This window comes from Dromiciops gliroides, chromosome 6 (assembly GCF_019393635.1).
Source record: "Dromiciops gliroides isolate mDroGli1 chromosome 6, mDroGli1.pri, whole genome shotgun sequence".
In the NCBI taxonomy this organism is placed as follows: domain Eukaryota; kingdom Metazoa; phylum Chordata; class Mammalia; order Microbiotheria; family Microbiotheriidae; genus Dromiciops; species Dromiciops gliroides.
Genome location: NC_057866.1, coordinates 248,705,173 through 248,723,296, shown reverse-complemented (window position 1 = coordinate 248,723,296; position 18,124 = coordinate 248,705,173). Strand labels below are relative to the sequence as shown.

At 39.4% G+C, this 18,124-nt stretch overlaps 1 protein-coding gene across 2 annotated transcripts in view; it reads right to left on the bottom strand.

The window, feature by feature from the left end:
• The window catches only part of ABCG2 (ATP binding cassette subfamily G member 2 (Junior blood group)), a 64,789-nt gene that overhangs the window by 43,193 nt on the left and 3,472 nt on the right, over positions 1-18,124 (bottom strand). The window contains exon 2 of one of the 2 annotated variants that reach the window (XM_043971479.1): positions 15,491-15,531. The exons of the other annotated variant lie outside the window; for it this stretch is intronic. The gene's annotated coding sequence lies outside the window, so the exon portion shown is untranslated. The remainder of the gene's footprint in view (positions 1-15,490; positions 15,532-18,124) is intronic. 2 annotated transcript variants of the gene reach the window in all.

Below are 18,124 nucleotides of genomic sequence, written 5' to 3'. Positions count from 1 at the left end.
AAACAGAAAGAATTTACTATCCACCTACTGAAACATCTAAGTGAAAACTCCCAGGAACATCATAATAAAAATCCAAAGCATCTAGCTCAAAGAAAAATACTGAAAGCAACCAAAAAGAATTCAAGCATTGAGGAGCCCCAGTCAGAATCACACAAAAATTTGTCAGCCACCCCTATGATGAAACAGAGAACTTGGAATACGATATTCTAGAAGACAAAGGATATGGGCTTACAACTAAAAATAACAGCCAGGCAGATCCAAAGATGGCAGAGAAAGGTCAGGAAGCTGCCCGAGCTCTCCCAAGTTTCCCTCAGAAACAACGTTAAATTAAGTCTCTAAATGGATTCTGGAGCCATGGGACCTAAAAAACCAGTAAAACAATCTTCCAGGTTAAGATAACTTAGAAGGACTTCAGGAAAGTAAAAAGGGAGCACAGCCAAGAACGGACAGTGTGCAGGCAAGCCAGCAGAAGGCTCTTAAATACAACACAGATCAGCAACCAAGTCCGCTCTGTCCTGGCTCAGCAGGCTAGTGGCACAGCAGGCCAACTGTGAGGCCTCCAATCCTAGTTTACCAGGTAAACTGCCAATCTGGGAATCTCACACACAACAGTGGTGACTAAGCTGGGTCACCCCAGAACAGTGAGCAAGACACAAGCCCCCAAGGCCCCAGAACAGAAAGCCAGTGATCAGGTCCCTGGCTCCCAACATAAGAAGTTTGGGACAGTGTCCCCTGTGCCACACGAGCAGAGCTCAACTTTAAAAGTCTTTAATGGGGGGCGGCTAGGTGGCGCAGTGGATAAAGCACCAGCCCTGGATTCTGGAGGACCTGAGTTCAAATCCACCCTCAGATACTTGACACTAGCTGTGTAACCCTGGGCAAGTCACTTAAGCCCCATTGCCCAGCAAAAAAAAAAAAAAAAAAAAAAAGGTCTTTAATGGGCTAGAAAATGAGTAAGAAACAGAAAAGAACCCTCACTATAGAAAGCTACCATAGCGACAGGGAAGACCAAAACATAAACTGAGAAGAGGGCAACACTGTCAAAATTTCCACATGTGTAACTTCAAAGGGGAAGATGAATTGGTCTCAAGATCAAAAAGCCTTCTTGGAAGAGCTCAAAAAGGATTTTAAAAATCAAATAAGAGTTCCTAAAGTCTCACGCAAGCTGTGTTTTCACCCTTTTGGCTTTCAGAGTAGGATCATGGAGGTGGGCAAGAACAAGAGCCTCACCAAAAGTGGCAAATAAGGAGCCAAGAAGAAAGTGGTTGATCCATTTTCAAAGTAGCATTGGTATGATGTAAAATCACCATCTGTGTTCAACATTCGCAATATTGGCAAGACACTGGTTACAAGGACCCGAGGAACCAAAATTACCTCTGATGGTCTCAAGGGTCGAGTTTTTGAAGTGAGCCTTGCTGATCTGCAGAATGATGAGGTTGCTTTTTGTAAGTTCAAATTAATTACTGAAGATGTTCAGGGTAAAAATTGTCTAAATTTCCACTGAATGGATCTTACCCGGGACAAGACGTGCTCCATGGTCAAAAAGTGGCAGACCATGATTGAAGCCCATGTTGATGACAAAACTACTGATGAGGGGGCAGCTAGATGGCATAGTGGATAAAGCACCAGCCCTGGATTCAGGAGTACCCGAGTTCAAATCAGGCCTCAGACACTTGACACTTAACTAGCTGTGTGACCCTGGGCAAGTCACTTAACCCTCATTGCCCTGGGGGGGAAAAAAAACCTACTGATGACACTTGACACTTACTAGCTGTGTAACCCTGGGCAAGTCACTTAACCCCAATTGCCTCACTAAAAAACAAAAACAAAAACAAAAAAACAAAAACTATATTATAAAGTGGCAATCATCTAAACTATTTGGTACTGGCTAAGAAATAGGGAGGAGGATCAGTGGAATAGGTTAAGTACACAAGACACAGTAAATGATGAGTAATCTACTGAAAACCCAAAGACTCCAACTTCTGGAAAAGAACTCACTGTTTGACAAAACTTCGAGGAAAACTGGAAAACAGTATGGCAGAAACTACACATAGACCAAGATCTCACACCATATACCAATATAAGATCAAAATGGGTATATGATTTAGACATGCAGGGTGATACCATAGACAAATTAGGAGAGTAAAACTTGTCATATCTATGGCGAGGGGAAGAATTTATGACCAAACAAGAGATAGAGAATATTATGAAATGCAAAATGGATCACTTTGATTACATTAAATTTAAAAGGTTTTTTTGCACAAACAAAACCAATGCAACCAAGATTATAAGGAATGCAGAAAGCTAGGAAACAATTTTTATAGTCAGTATTTCTGATAAAGGCTTAATTTCTCAAATATACAGAGAACTGAATCGGATTTATAAGAATAGAAATCATTCTCCAGTTGATAAATGGTCAAAGGATATGAACAGGCAGTTTTCAGATGGAATTAAAGTTATCTATATTTGTATGAAAAAATATTCTAAATAACTATTGATTAGAGAAATGCAAATTAAAACAATTTTGAGGTGCCACCTCACACCTATAAAATTGGCTAGTATAACAAAAAAGGAAAATAATGAATGTTGGAGAAGATGTGAGAAAATTGGAACACCAATAGAGTTGTGAACTGATCCAACCATTGTGGAGAGCAATTTGGAACTATGCCCAAAGGGCTATAGAACTGTGCACACCCTTTGATCCAGCAATATCACTACTAGGTCTGTATCCCAAAGAGATCATAAAAAAGGGGAAAGAACCCACATGTACAAAAATATTTATAACAGCTCTTTTTGTGGTGGCAAAGAATTGGAAATTGACAGGATGCCCATCAATTGGAGAATGGCTGAACAAGTTGTAGTGTATGATTGTGATGGAATACTATTGTGCTGTAAGAAATTTTGAGCAAGCAGATTTCAGAAAAACCTGGAAAGACTTACATGTTTTGATGCTGAGTAAAGTGAATAGAACCAGGAGAACATTGTAACGATTGGAATGACGCCACCTGCTGGATACTTACTGTAGAAGAGTTCTGCCCATGAAGCGAAGGTCTTTGAGGGCAAGACCAGGAGTCTTTTCTTTGGCGGGGAGGAAGTGACGCAGACTAGTGGGAGGAGGAAGGAAGAGACTGGCGCTGACTCTGGGGCTCTTTCCTCTGGACTCTGGCGGAGAAGGGAGCTAGAAATGTGCTCTCCCTTTAATAGATAGGAATCTAGGCCTTTCTCTCTCTCTTTATCAAATTCTTTTTCTCCTTAATAAATGCTTAAAAGTCTAACTCTTGCTGAAGCTTATAATTTATTGGCGACCACTCATTAGATATTTTAGACAGACTAGCTAGAATTTTAGCCCTTAACAACATTATATACAGTATCAGCAACATTGTGATGATCAACTATGATAGAACTGAGCTCTTCTCAGCAATACAATGATCCAAGACAATTCCAAAAGATTCATGATGGAAAATGCTCTCCACAGACAGAAAAAGAATTATGGAGTCTGAGTGCAAATCAAAGCTTACTATTTTCACTATTTTTTTTGCTTTTTCTTTCTCAGGGTTTTTCCCTTTTATTTTGATTTTTCTTTCACAACATGACTTATGTGGAAATATGTTAACATGATTGTAAATATATGGGGCAGCTAGGTGGCTCAGTGGATAGAGCACCGGCCTTGGAGTCAGGAGTACCTGAGTTCAAATCCGGCCTCAGACACTTAACACATACTAGCTGTGTGACCCTGGACAAGTCACTTAACCCCAACTGCCTCACTAAAATAATAATAATAATAAGTAAATGTATAACCTATATCAGACTGCTTGGGGAGGGGGGAAGGAAAAGAGGGAGGAAGAAAAATTTGGAACTCAAAATCTACAAAAATGAATGTTGAAAACTATCTTTACATGTAACTGGGGAAAAACAAATCCTATTAAGTGAAAAACAAAGACAGACAGAGAAGGAAGGGAGGGAGGGAGGGAGGGAGGACAGACTAGAAAACCTAAGTATAATGGTACAGGGAGAAGAAATTGATCCTTAATGAAACAGAGGACTTCTAAGTATTCCTGATGAAAAGACCAGAGTTGTATAGAGACTCTGATGTTCAAATACAAGAGTTAAGGGAAACATATAATGCAAACATGAATGAATAAAGATAAATGAATAAACAATGATAAATAATAAACAAACAAGGATTACATTCCAATACAGGGAGATGATGATATATGTGACCCTCTGTACCCAAGCATCATCAGAGGGTCATAGAGGGAATCTAATCAGACAAAGCCCTGAGAGTGGTTCTGTTACGTCTTACTCTTAAGAGAAGAATAAAAAGAGAGGGAAAGAGGAAAATACTGGGGTGGGGGAGGGAGGAGGCAGAAGAATGTTGGGGGAGATTATCTAATATAATTAGTAGTTACAGGCAGACATCTATACAAACAAGGAGATGGGGTGGGGGCAGTAGGGAAAGTAGCTGACACTTCAACCTCATTCATCTGAACTAGTAAATGGGAGAATACACAGACATACATATGCACAATTGGGTACAGGAATATAGAAAGGATGGGGAAAAAAGAGGGAGGAGTAATTGGAGGGAGGGCAGAATAAGGGAAGGATTAGGCCTATGCAAAATAAACTCTAAGGATTATCATCATCATCATTGCTGTTATGATACCCACCTCCTAAAAGAAAATAGAATTACCGAGATTACAAAATAAGACAAATTTGGGGGCGGGGTCATTGCCAATTTGGATATTTTTTTAGTTGACTATATATATTTGTAACAGGGTTTGTCTTTAGTTCTCAAGGGGAGGGATGATGGGTAGGAGAAATAGTTCTGCTTATTTAAAAAATATTTTTAGGAGGGATTAAATAGTTTTAGGGAAAAAAAAGAACTTTCCAGGGTGTGTCAAAAGTTAAGAACTAATTGTCATTTGACAAAATGTTAACAAAATGCTCAAACTGTTCCTACTACTTTCACTTGAACTGTTTTCTTACTGTGCATGTGTTTTGTTTAGGAATACTATAAAAATTTAAAGTCTCACTTTGTAAGACTTTGTGTCAGAAACTTTCAAAGGTATGGAGCAACTGCCCTTTTAGATTTCACTCTCTCAAAGCAATGATGAATAAACATAATTATTTGGTTCTGGCAGATCTGTTCCAAAAAACACAGATTATTGAATGTTTCTTACACAAGTGCTTTGCAATTTTTCTGGAGCAACCCGGTTTGCTCTCCTCCTTTTCAGTTCTAGACCCAGTTCAATGTCCCATCTGTGTTGTCTGTCTGACAGCTATATTACATGTTCATATATGAATAACTAAGCTGTGTCTGTTTTTTTTTTATTTATTGCAATCACAGCCACTGCCTGAGAAAACGTCATTGTTTTCAGATGGGGCTCATCTTTCCACTTGAGTACCTGAGGTCTATCTCCTCCTACCCCAATTCTTTCTAGGTCTTGGAACAAAAGAGTGTATTCCTTCCACTTCTTGACCATCTGCCAAAGATCACAAGTTCTTTTTCATATAAGATCTTTCACTTTCAGCTCTTTAATTCAATCCAGGAGTTAAAGATTGTATATTATACACCAGATATTGGGAATACAAAAACCAGAAAAAAATACAAAGCAAATACAAGGTAATTTCAGAAAGGAGGTCTCTATCTCACAGGCTAACCTTTGAGATATGAAGAAAAATCTTCTGAAGAAGGTGCTCGTAGAGCTGTATTTAGAAAAGAAGCCACTGATGCTAAGAAACTAAGGTAAGTGTGGGAAATACCATGTGTAAAAGTGAGGAGATAATAGCAGATGAATGGCTGAACAAAGTGGGAAGGGTTTTGGATACCATATAGAGGATTTTATATTGGATACTGGAGGTGATAAGGAGACACTGGAGTTTACTGAGTAAGGGGATGACACAGTCAGACCTGTGCTTTAGGAAGATCAAATTAACAGGGGAGTGGAAGATGGACTGAAGTGGGAGATGGGGGGGGGGGAGGCGAATTTTGGCAGACAAATCATATGTATATGTGGACTGGTGTGTAAGGGTTGGTAAGACTGTCTTGTCTGTGGTGGTTGGGTACTGGTGGTTATGCATTACAAACTCTAAGCTGGGGTAATAAGCCCTTGACAGAGCTTTGAATTCCGTTTCTAGACACATTGCTATTCCATTTTCCCAAAACCCTTTTAGCAGAATCTTAGAGGGAAATGTGTGTAGCTAGCTAATTCGCTAGACAGAGACAGAGACACAATGAGAGAAAGAGAGAATAGATATGTAAATATCTATCTATAGATATAAGTAGATACGTACACATGTATATATGAAGCTTGTCCAGAGGGTGTTTATTTCAATGAAAGCTGAAATGTAGGCAACAGAAATGTTTTATCATCTTGGTCTTTCCTGGGTGTGACAGTTCAAATTCCTCTGAATCATTACAGATCTCTTGCAGGTAATTGGATGCAATCAACATAATATCATCTGCATATAAGAGTATCTGGTGACCCCACTTTGACCTGGATTCTCAAATGGATCTCCATCTACCTTTGATGAGCATGCCATTTTGTGTCTTGCCTGCTAATTGTTAACAGAGAGAGGGTAACTGAACTTTCTCACTCATAGTTAAAAGAAGCACCTTTATCCTGAAAAGACTAATTAAGTGTGTTTATGATTTAAAAACATCTACTAGGTAGCATGTGACTGACAGTGACTGGGCATTTTAAGAAAGGATCAGCAGATTTAAAACACTTATTAAAGAAAATATATAATTATATATAATATATAACAATGTAATAATATACTATTATATAATTATATATAATTTTTAAGTTTGACAATTCTTTTAAGTACCATGCCACAAGACAGCCAGCAAACTTCTACGTAATATAAAATAGTTACTTGGTCATTCACTATTTCATTATAAGAAACTAAAGATTCTACAGTTTTTAAGTCTTGTTTTAATAAAATTAATGACATTAGTGACATTCTGTGGCATGTCTTATTGGCTTGCCTTTGAATGACACAGTGAATGAATTTCATGGTGGTGCTATCCTTGTAACCTCACCCAGGAATGCTTTTTAAATCTTTTTTTTCAAAGAAGACACTCCATTAGTGGTTACACTGACAATGTTATCCTCAAAACACACTTTTATTTTTTTAAAAAGTCATTTGTTAAAAAAAATTTTTTTTAATTAAAAATTCTTTTTAAATCTTTTAAAAAGTCATTTGTCATTTAGATGATATCTTCTTCAGTACAACTACACTCTCCTGAGTTTTCCTCCTACCTTAACATTTTTTATGTCTCTTTTGTGAGAACATTATCTATGTCCAGCCCTTAAGTGGAGGTCTCCCCCAAAGCACCTCTTCTCTTCTGTCACTATAAACTTTTTCAAAAGTTTATTTTGGGGGCAGCTAGGTGGCGCAGTGGATAAAGCACCAGCCCTGGATTCAGGAGAACCTGAGTTCAAATCCAGCTTCAGGCACTACTTGACACTTACTAGCTGTGTGACCCTGGGCAAGTCACTTAACCTTCACTGCCCTGCAAAACAAACAAACAAACTATGTTGGAGGCAGGAGGACTGAAAATGGATAGGACTTAGAATATTTGAGATGATGACAACAGATTGCTGAAAGGAGATATAAATCTAAATCTAGTCAATTCTTCTTTTGCTTCCATTTCCTCTGTCAAGGAGAATGATCTTTGAAATAAAGAGATCCATGGATCTATCTGCACATTTTATCACTGCTGAGGGGGGCCATGACACTAAAAAAAGGTTAAGAATGGGGCAGCTAGGTGGCACAGTGGATAAAGCACTGGCCCTGGATTCAGGAGGACCTGAGTTCAAAACTGGTTTCAGACACTTTGAACACCTACTAGCTGTGTAACCCTGAGCAAGTCACTTAACCCCAACTGCCTCACCAAAAACAAAAAACAAAACAAAACCAAAAAAAGGTTAAGAATCTCTGTTTTTAAAAAAGAACTTTTAATTTCTTTAGGATTAAATTAAGATGATATGTTTAGTAAACAGAAATCAGAGTAGGGCCTGTTTCCCTACTTTCCAACCACCCTGGGGGCAGCGAGGTGCCACAGTGGTTATAGTCAGAAGGCTCATCTCCCTGAGTTTCAATCTGACCTCAGACACTGGCTGTGTGACCCTGGGCAAATCACTTAGCCCTATTTGCCTCAGTTTCCTCATCTGGAAAATAAGCTGAAGAAGGAAATGGCAAACCAGTCCAGGATCTTTGCCAAGAAAACTTCAAATGGGGTCACAGAGAGTCAGGCACAACTGAAACAACTGAAGAACACTGTTTCCCTACAAAAGCAACTACAAAAGTTCTCTAAAAGATTAGATTAAATCCATCACATCAGAGCTGGCAGATTCTGAAAAGCCAGTTCAACTTTCTTAAAAAAAAAATTTTTAAGTAAAAAAAACGTATCCTTATGGATTTAATTTGCCTAATGTATTTCATAACTCTGTTTCACTGATCAGAAAAGACAAATCACAAAATGTCAATTCAAGTAGCACTCTTCCTCTAAGGCGAGGCAAATTATCTGTGTATGTAATACTACATTTAGATAGCATGTAACTGCCTTCATTAAACATCACAAAACTATACTGAGCACTTCCCAAGTCACCCAACTACACCACGCCTCTACTGTACTCTGTCCCTCATTATCTTGTGACCAATTCCGCAAGCATGCCTATTGGCAGGGCGCCACAATAGGAGATAAGAACACAAAGGTAAATAAACATGCTCAAAGGGCGTAAGATGACACCTGTTCTTAGCAAATTATAGTCTTTAAACTTAACCTCAAGAATGATGTTGAAATAGTAAAATGATGAGTTAGCCAACACAAAATTTCAATTTCTAGGTACTTCTAGGTACTCCTTTCATATGACATTGCACACAGTGGGGGACAATGGAACCTACACCAGACCTCCTGAATCCAGAGCCAGTACATTATCCACTACACCACCTAGCTGCCCCAACTGAATTTCTTTTTTTTTCTTTATTTTTTTGTAAGTGGGGCAATGAAGGTTAAGTGACTTGCCCAGGGTCAAACAGCTAGTAAGCGTCAAGTGTCTGAGGCCGGATTTGAACTCAGGTACTCCTGAATCCAAGGCCGGTGCTTTATCCACTGCAATACCTATCTGCCCCCCCCCCCAACTGAATTTCAATGTAAATGGCTTCCTTGGTAATTCTATGTATTTTATTTTATGCATTTAAAAATAATTTTTTTATCAATGTGGGAATTTACTGTGCTTGATGTGTACTTGTTACAATGTTTTGTTTTTCCTTTTTTAAAATAATAAAACATTTTTATTTATCGTTTTGAGTTCTAAATTTTATCCCTCCTTTCCTCCCTCCCCTCTCCCCAGGCAGTAAGCAATCAGATATGGGTTACAAATGTGCACTTATTGAAAACATTACCATATTAGTCATTTTGTTCAAGGAAACGAATAAAAAGAAAAAATGAAAGAATGAAAAATAGCATGCTTCAGTCTGTGTTCAATCAGTATCAATTCTTTCTCTGAAGGTGGATAGTCTGCTTCATCATTAGTCCTTTGGGAATGTCTTGGATCATTGTATTGCTGAGCACAGTTAAGTTGTTCAGAGTTCTTCATGGAACAATGTTGCTGTCTCTGTGCACAATGTTCTCTTGGTTCTGCTCACTTCACCATACATCAGTTCATACATGTCTTTCCAGGCCTTTCTGAAATCATCCTGTTTGTCATTTCTTCCAGCACAATAATATTCCATCACTATCATATACCACAGCTTGTTTAGCCATTCCCTATTAGATGGGCATTCCCTTGATTTCCAATTCTTAGCCACCACAAAAAGAGCTGCTAGAAATATTTTTGTACAAACAGGTCTTTTAAAAATCATTCTAACTTTGTTGTCACTATTTGTCCTTTATTCTTAAAGTAGACCATGACATCAGGGTGATGTCACGACTTGCACTGAATCAGATTTAAGTGAGGGGGGGCTGTGTACGGTCATCTGGGTCCAGTGCCAAGATATACATCAGGACGACTGGAGATGGCCCCTGATGTTTAAGGCAATTGGGTTTAAGTGACTTGCCCACAGTCATACAGCTAATAAGTGTCTGAAGTGAGATTTGAACTCAGGTCTTCCCAACTTCAGGGCCAGTGCTCTACCCAGCGCATGCCCCATCCTAGCTGTTCCATCAGACTGCTAAAGTGGTGGATAACACAAATAAGGTAAAGAACTGCTATGTCTAAGCCAATGCTTGGATAATTTTGAGAGGATGCTACCCACCTCCTGACAGAAAGAAGAATGACTCAGAGTGTAAAATGAAAGGAGACCCTGCACTTTATCTATTGCCCACACCTAGTGAGAAGTTGAGAACATTCCGGGCACGAAGAATCGCTAGGGCAATGACACTGAGGTGGTATCAGCAAATGGAGTGTCCCGTGTGAGGATGATAAATAAGTCAGTGTAGCTGGATTATAAACTGAAAAAAAATAAAATATTTTGACTATATCCATTACAAGTCAATACTAATGTCTATGAAGACCTTCTTGGGTTAACATGGTAACCCTCTGATCCACCTCTTATTGACTTATGATTCACATCCTTAAAAACAAGGAGTTTCATTTTTGTTTTTGTATTTTCATGGTTGTGATTTAATAAATGCTTGTGGATTCTGTGATAGACTAGATTCTTCTCACCAATACAACGGTACAAGAAAGTCCCAAAGGACTCATGAAGGAAACGGCTCTCCAAATCCAGGGGAAAAAAAAGAACTGTGGAATATGGATGCTGATTGAACCATACTATTTCTTTTATTTTTGGTGCTGTTGTTTTTCTTTTCTGAGGTGTTTCCTTTTTTGCTCTGATTTTTCTCTTATAACATGACTAATGCAGAAATATGTTTGGGCCTTCCAGCTTCCAGCTAGAATGCCAGAAAAAAACCTCCCTTCTCCCAGCACCCCCACACAGTCCCCAGCCAATTGGCTGGCTGCTCAGACAGTCACATTACTGCCCTCACTAAGCTTCCAATCATTATAATTTTGCCAGGCCCATGTAGGCGCCAGTGAGTGGTGATGACGTGAGGTGCCAGCACCATGGCAACGCCTACAACCAGTGGGTGGAGCACCCTGCGGTTTGTGGAACCCCAGGCCAGTGCATGCCAAGGTTTTTCTTTCAAATTCTAGCCAAAAGATGGGGTCATAAAAACCTCAAATAACAATTCTTTACATGTTTAATGTTTTATATACACACACACACACACACACACACACACACACACACACATATATATATATATATATATATATATATATATATATATATATATAAAACCTATATCAGATTAGCTGCTGTCTAGGGGAGGGGGGAGGAGGGGAGGGAGGGAGAGAAATTGGAAATTGGGAATCTTATATAAACAAATGTTGAAAACTATCTCTTCACATAATTGGAAAATAATAAAATACTTTTACCAGGAAAAAAAAATGCTTGTGGATTAACTGATCTCCACCAACAACTGTTACAAACCTTTCCATTCTATTTATTTTAAATAGATTCTCTGACTTAATAAGAAAACCAAGACCACTTGAAATGAGCTTCTTCAACTATACAGCCTTCATGCTGCCAAATCCAATAGGCTTTCTTCAACCTCCATGACAATTTGGCACTGTAGACCACCCATTCTTTTCTGATGCTTTTCCCCTCCCTTGGTCTCAATGACATTTAGGTCTACCGGTTCCCTCCCTACTTATCTAACTGGTTTTTCTTTGCTAGCTCTTCTTCCATCTGAAATATAGGTTTCCCCCAATGCTTTGTCCTCACCCTCATCTTTTCTCTCTCTACACTGCCTTCCTTGACAATTTCATCTACTTCCATGAATTCGATTATCATCTTTAAGTAGATGATACCCAAGCCTATGACTGAAACCTGATCTCCGAGTTTCAATACCAAATTTCCAATTTCCTACTAGACATCTGGAATTAGTAGATGTGTGACTCAACTCTGCAATCAGCTCCAATCACCTGTAAAATCTGGGTAATATCGGTACTTTCATAGCAAGGAGGTGACTTTGGGTTCTCATAAACATGCCATTGAAGCAAAAACTCTAGTAGGTTCAACCACGTCAATACACAGACACACATTTGGAAGTGACTTGTGATTTCATCTATTATCTAGTCTTAGAGAGTTGCCTTGGCACAGGGAAGGTTAAGTGACACAAGTCAATATATATCAAAGCCTACACTTAAACAAAGATGGCTTATCTCCCCAAAGCTAACACCATAACTCTATTCACTATATATCCTGTTGTATATTCAAAATAAACACAGTATTTCAGGGGGAAAGTGCTAAAATGATGGGACTCAAGAAAGACTTTTCATAGCAGGTGTTGCTTGGGCTGAACCTTGAAGGGAGCAAGGGATTCCCAAAAGGTGAATGTGAGGCGGAAAGGCTTTCCAAGCATTAAGGAGAACCTCTGCAAACACAGACAGGAGATGGATGTAATATACAAGAAATAGCCAGTCTGGCTAGGGGCATAATTAGACTGTAAATAAAAGCTGAAGTCCCATCTGAAGGGTTTTAGATACCAAAAAAGAGTCTGTTTTATCCTAGAGGCAAGAGGAAGCTTCTCGACTGGGAGAATGACCAGTCAGAACTGAACTTTAAGAACATCAGTTTGATAGCAGATAGCTATCAATGGCGATTTGATAACTCTCTAAGAAAATGGAGAACAAAGAGATTGGACCCAGGAAGCCAACCTAATTAAAAGTCTAACATATGGTTAAACAAGCTGTGGTATATTGGGGCAGCTAGGTGGCGCAGTGGATAGAGCACCGGCCCTGGAGTCAGGAGTACCTGAGTTCAAATCTGGCCTCAGACACTTTACACTTACTAGCTGTGTGACCCTGGGCAAGTCACTTAACCCCAATTGCCTCACTAAAAAAAAAAAAAACAAAAAACAACAAGCTGTGGTATATGATGGTGATGAAATATTATTGTGCTGTAAGAAATGGTAAACAGGATGATTTCAGAAAGGCCTAGAAAGACTTGTATAAACTGATGTATAATGAAGTGAACAGAACCAAGAAACATTGTACACAGAAACAGCAATATTGTTCCATGAAGAACTCTCAACAACTCAACTGTGCTCAACAATACAATGATCCAAGACAATCTCAAAGGACTAATGATGAAGCAGACTATCCACCTCCAAAGAAAGAATCGATGCTAACTGAACACAGACTCGAGCATGCTATTTTTCACTTTCTTCATTTTTTCTTTCATTCAAGTTTCCTTATACAAAATGACTAATATGGTAACGTTTTATGTAATTGCACATATATAACCCATATCTGATTGCTTACTGCTTCTGGGAGGAGGGGAGGGAGGGAATGAAAGAGTAATAAAATTTGGAACTCAAAACTATAAATAAAAATGTTTATTCTTTTTTTAAAAAAATAAAAGACTATCAGAGCAGTCCAAGTAAGGTAACAAAAAGCTCTGAATTAGAGTAGTTGTCATATGAGAGAAAGAGATCAATATGAGAGATACTGTGGAGATGGAATTGATTGGATGTGGCAACTGACTAGACTGGAGGGGGAGACAGGAAAGGTAGAGAGTCAAGGATAATTCTTAGGTCTGTACTCTCGGTGAGTGGAGATGAGGGTACATATGTAGGTGAATAAGTCATCATGAAGAGATGACTGATAGTTGGGGAACTGGTGAGTTCATCCAGAGGGTGTGGAAAGAAAGAAGGCTCAAGACAGAGAGCCCTGACATATACCCACACAAAGGGAACAGAATGTGGATTATTATCCTACAAAAGAGACTGAGGAGGCAGCTAGGTGGCGCAGTGGATAAAGCACTGGCCCTGGATTCAGGAGCACCTGAGTTCAAATCTGGCTTCAGACACTTGACACTTACTAGCTGTGCGACCCTGGGCAAGTCACTTAACCCCAATTGCCCCACCAAAAAAACAAAAAACAAAACAAAACAAAACAAAAAAGAGACTGAGAAGGAGCTTCCAGACAACTAGGAGGAGAATTAGGAGATGTCACAAAATCCCATCGAGGAGAGAAGATTCAGCAGGTGGAGGTGACCAGCATGGGGGGGGGGGGGAGGGGGGGGCGGCGCGCGGTGCGCTCGGAAGATCACTGGCATTGTCAATGAAAAGATCACTGGTGACACTGAGGAGAATAATTCTGGCTAAGTGATAGGGTTAGGAGTCAGAAGCTCCGGCAGGGAGGTTGAAAAGGGAGTGGGAGGTGGGGGCAGCTAGATGGTCCAGTGGATACAGCACCGGCCCTAGATTCAGGAGGACCTGAGTTCAAATCCAGTCTTAGACACTTGACACTTCCTAGCTGTGTGACCCTGGGCGTGTCACTTAACCCCAATTGCCTCACCAAAAACAAAACAAAACAAAAATAAAACTCCATATCAATGAGAGATAGATTTATATACCCTCCTAAACTTTCTGTTTCTTCTAATTTCACAATCTTGGTTAATGACACCACTATGCTCTGTTATCTAGACATAAAACCTGTTTTCTTTGGCTTCTTCCTCCATTCCTTCTTTCTTTCTTTCTTTCTTTCTTTCTTTTTTTTTTTTTTGCAGGGCAATGAGGGTTAAGTGACTTACCCAGGGTCACACAGCTAGTAAGTGTCAAGTGTCTGAGGCTGGATTTGAACTCAGGTCCTCCTGAATCCAGGGCGGGTGCTTTATCCATTTCGCCACCTAGCCGCCCCTCCTCCATTCCTGACACTCCACATCTGATCAGTTACTAAACCTTGTCAACAGCACCTCAGAATATCTTCCTGTCCACTGCCACTACCCTAAGGCTATCACCATCTGTCACCAGTCTCCACGCATCCTGTCTTTCTTCACATTTGGCTGCACTGTTCTCATACTTGGGGGCACCGGTCATTTTCCCAAGTACCACTGTAATCACCCAATTGGAAACGGTTAGTTGTTTCCTAATGTGTAAAAGCTGGCTGGGAACTAAAAACTAATCCAAAGCACAGAGTAAAGAAGGAATGAGGGAAAGAGCTAGGAAGAAGCATTCTTCAATCAGGCTGAGGTTTAGAGCGACGTGGCCAAGAAGTTCGGTTCTGCAGGAAAACTGAAAAACGGAGCTCTCTCCTCCCTCCTCTGCAGAGATGGAGAACGACAGACATGGGGCACTGTCTATGCTGTCATAATTAGATGATGTGTTAGTTACTTCTTTTGCCCTCCTCTTTTTAAAAATTCTTAGTTTCAAGAGACGGCTCCGAATGTTGAAAACTGACTACATGTAATTGGAAAAAAAATAAAACACTATTTACATTTTTTTAAAAAAAGAAAGAGAAAAAGAGAGATGGCTTAATGGGGAGAGGAAGAAGAAGAGGAAGGCTAAATTTGAAAATTAAAGTGATGGAGTGGGGACAGCTAGGTGTCGCAGTGGATAAAGCACCTGGATTCCAGTCCTGGAATCAGGAGGACCTGAGTTCAAATCCAGCCTCAGACACTTGATACTTACTAGCTGTGTGACCCTGGGCAAGTCACTTAACCCTCATTGACCTGGGGGAAAAAGAAAAAAGAAAGAAAGTGATGGACAAACTTTATATAACTAGACATGTAAAGCAAACAACGAAAAACTTATCTGGAGTATATCCAACAGTGTAAATTCCTTGTGTGCAGGAACTATTTGTTAGTATTCTTCTAGTGTCCAGCAATAAATGTTTATCATTTTATCTGATTCTCACAATAACCCAGGAGATAAATATTGCAAACATTATCATCACCATTTCATAGATGAGGAGACTGAAGTTCAGTGTTTTGGATGAGATTGCACAAATACTAATAGGTACCCAACCCTAGTCTCCTGATTCCAAGTCCTGAGCTCTTTCCACTACACTACCCCACAAGAAAAAAAAAAAGAACCAAAAACCTGGTCCTTAGCCTAGTGTTCACCAGTAGCCACAATGTGGTTCTAGTCAACCTTTTCAAACCTTTCCAGATTTTCCCCACATTCCACATTCCAGTCAAACTAGACTAGTCACTGCTTTCCTCCCTCAATTTCATTCTTATCTTTCTCACTTCCTTTTTCACTTGTGGGTGGCCTTACACTTGTTTCTATTATCTCTATCTGTGCATGTGTCTGCGCCTGCCATTCCAAAAGAGCTCTCTGATAAGAAAACTTTCTTGAAAAAGGCAGATCGGCAACTTATAGTGCGATACAGTTGCCTGAGGGAACTGAGAAGCTAAGTGGCATGTCCAATGTCACACAACCAGTCTGCATCCAAGGTAGGATTTGTACCCAAGCTGTCTTGGCTCTGAGACTGGCTTTCTATACATTATGCAACACTGTCTCTCGATGCCTACACAATATTAGATTTTAGTGAGAAAGCATAAAAAAAAAAATACGAAGAAACCATTCTAACTTAAAAGAAAAAAATTTTCTTCCAGCAGATTTGGATCAACGTTTTCTCCAAAACACAAGTCAACTTAATTGATTTCCCTTGACCCAATCAGTTCCCAAAAGTACGTCTAGGACTCCAAGATTTCTTTTTCCACCCATATGAGGGAGTGCTCCTCCTGCTGACACTCCGCAGTCAAAAACCTTCCTGAGCTGCTGTGAAAAAAAAAAAAAAATGACCAACCTTCTGTCTTAAGCTTCTGAGCAACAAGCTAGGCTGGTGTTCGGAAAGCAAGTGCCAAGCTGCTCACCAGACTTGAGGGCCTTCCCAGCTTATCAGGATCCTCCAACCACTAAGAACACATACATCAACACACCTGTCCTGAGCCTGTCTTCTTATCTATAAAATGAAAGATTATGGTCTAGATGAACTCTAAGAATCCCTTCAGTTCTTATTCCTGTGAGATATAATCACTCAGTTGTACTATACCTGTTTCAGCAAAACTACACATTTCCTAACAATAGATATCAAAGTCCAGTTCCTAACAATAAATAAATGTCAAAGTTCCAATTCTCTACTCAGGGCATGGAGATCAGATGTATTTAACCTGTCCATTTTACTACCTCACTAATCTTACTTGCTTCTATGTCACACATAAATAAGGGAAATGCTATGGTAGAGTTTGCTCAGATTTTAACACAGTCTGTCCCACTATAGTGTGTAGAAAGGATGGAGGAATATGAGCTAGAACTAGAGATGGGCAGATTCAGGACTGATTGAATAGCCAAAAGCAAAGAAATGATATGAACTTAGAAAGTCCCCATTGGAAAGTGTGATTAGCTTCGTGCTATTTAACATTTTTATTAACGAAGGCATAAAAATGTGCAAAAGACATGAACTGTGACAGATTGCTCCCATGATATGACAGTGGGGATTCAAAAGTATCTTTACAGGCTAGAATTCAGACATCCAGAAACAATAAAACAAAGTCAAAAGAAAAAAAAATTGAAATATCTCACTGGAGAAACTCTCCTGGACCAAGGAGAGATCATATGAGAATTATAGGAGGGGCAGCTAGGGGGCGCAGTGTATAGAGCACAGGCCCTGGAATCAGGAGGACCTGAGTTCAAATTCGACATCAGACACTTAACAATTACTAGCTGTGTGACCCTGGACAAGTCATTTAACCCTCGTTGCCCCACAAAAAAAAAAGAAAGAAAGAAAAAAGAAAAACTGCCCTGATATCCTAGAACCTGACCATTATATAGAAATGGAAAGAATCCACCAATCATCACCTGAAAGAGAAAATGAAAACTACCAGGAATATTATAGCCAAATTCCAGAGTTCCCAGGTCAAGGAGAAAATAGTGCAAGCAGCCAGAAAAACAACAACAAGAAAACCTTTTTATATTGTGGAACCATAGTCAGGATAAGATAAGATTTAACAGCTACCACAATAAAGAAGGGAAGGGCTTGGAATATACTATTCTGAAAGGCAAAAGAGCTGAGATTACAATCAAGTCAAACTGAGTATCCTTCAGAGGGAAAAAAATGGACATTTAATAAAACAGAGGACTTTCACAGATTTCTGATGAAAAGACTACAGCTGAATAGAAAATTTTATTTTCAAATACAAGATGCAAAAAAAGCATAAAAAAGTAAACATGAAAGAGAAATCACAGGGGACCCAAAAAAGTTAAACTGTGTACCTTTCTATATGGGAAAATGATACACATCTTCTAAGAACTTTATCA